Source organism: Protobothrops mucrosquamatus, unplaced genomic scaffold, assembly GCF_001527695.2.
Source record: "Protobothrops mucrosquamatus isolate PMUCROS unplaced genomic scaffold, P.Mucros_1.0 scaffold313, whole genome shotgun sequence".
NCBI classification, from domain to species: Eukaryota; Metazoa; Chordata; class Lepidosauria; order Squamata; family Viperidae; genus Protobothrops; species Protobothrops mucrosquamatus.
This window is the reverse complement of record NW_015386653.1, coordinates 270,316-272,160: the sequence shown is the minus strand read 5'-3', so window position 1 is coordinate 272,160 and position 1,845 is coordinate 270,316.

Sequence of the window (1,845 nt, the reverse complement as noted above, 5' to 3'; positions counted from 1 at the left end):
TTAACAGGTTGTTAACGAAAGCTCAGCAATTAATAAAAAAAAGCCTTTTACCTTACATCCCAGAGTGCTTTATTTTTATCTGATTGACTTTAAATATATATATATATATATATATATATATATATATATATATATATATATATATATATATATATATATATATATATATATATATATATATATATATATATATATATATATATATATATATATATATATATATATAATGGGTGAATGGGAGAAATGTGCTCCCTCTTCTACATTGTAAATCTGTGATCTGAATATCACATCTGCTGCCACAAAAAATGACACAGAAAGAAAATCTCAGTGTTTACAGGCTAGAGTACTCAGAAGAAAACCAAACCAAACCAAACAAAAACAAAAGTAAAAACAAAGACAAAGCAAAAACAAAACAGGTGACTCTATGTACTGAATAGATTCTGTGTCATCCTAGTTCCCAGAGACACTCAAAACTAGACAGTTGATGAAGAACGATAGGTTGGATCAAGTTACTTTTCTTTCTTTTCCTAGCAGGATGAACCTGAAATTGGAAATTAATCTTTCTGGCTGAAGATGCAATAGGTCCCCAACCAGGAAAGACCCCTCAAGATAACTGAAGGATCATATAAAGAAAACTGAATCAAAATAGTATAGCATATCCAAGACCTACTGAGAGACAGATCTCAGATTTGACATCAAAGTCCAACTGATCCTACAGAAAGGGATAATGAAAGTAATACAATTCTTAATTGATACTATGCAAAAACCTGTCCTGCTCTGCTCTGCTCTAGGCAATGCCCATTTTATTACTGATATTATTTCCTCTCTTATCCAGGATAGTAGATATTTAATTCTTTAAGAAAAGCATTTTACAATTTCATGGAATTTGAAGGATATCATGGCCAACTCATAGATCACTGTTGTAATCCAATCCAAAATATCTACGAGAAATAGCAGTCTAACTTACTTGAACATACTTAATGAGTATGAAGACTGTCATCTCCCTAAGTAACCACTACTGAATATCTAGTTCTGTTAGAAAGCTTTCTCTAACATTCCATTAGAATCAATTTTGTGCAGCTTAAGAGTATTATTACAATCTTCCAAACACCAGTCTTTGCCTTCTTTGTCCCTATGTGGATCTTTCTTCTTATATTGGGCTTTCTCACAAGATATAATATCATATATTTGTCTATGAAGGGAAAAAGAAAACACAGGATATAAAAGAAAACTGGTTTAAGACTTGTCCCAATTGTCTGCTGGTGAGATGGAAAGAAAAGCAACACCCCTGTGTAGAAACTAGTTGGTTTATTTCATTTTTGTATTATCCTTCTTGACTTAGATTGATAAAGTGTCACTCAGTAATACATATTAATAAATGTTAGTAACGTTTCGGAAGCACCTCCTTTAAAAATATTATTTTTACACCTACGTGAATGTTATTAAATCCTTGTTTTCAATTTCTAGCATAAAACTTCAATTTTGGCTTTATTAAATTATTAGTGTTTGGGGGAGGGAGGAAAAGAAATTAGCTTAATTAAATACATGGATGTGCAACCAGAAGCTGACAGACTTTGTAGAAGTAATGAATCAGTCACATATTACTATATAAAGAAGAAAGTTAACATTTTCCATCTGAGGAAACACATCTACCATGACTTCTGGGAAAGGAATGGTGAGCAGAAGATGGCTCCACTAAAAGCAAAACTGTGGTCATGGCAGAATGAAGAAATGGGGAGTAGAATGGCTCTTTGTGATTTTTCTCTGATGAGGAGAGGACTTGACATCACTCACAAGTACTCAAAACAGTTAGTTACTCATGAAGAGATTGCAAGACAGTGATCT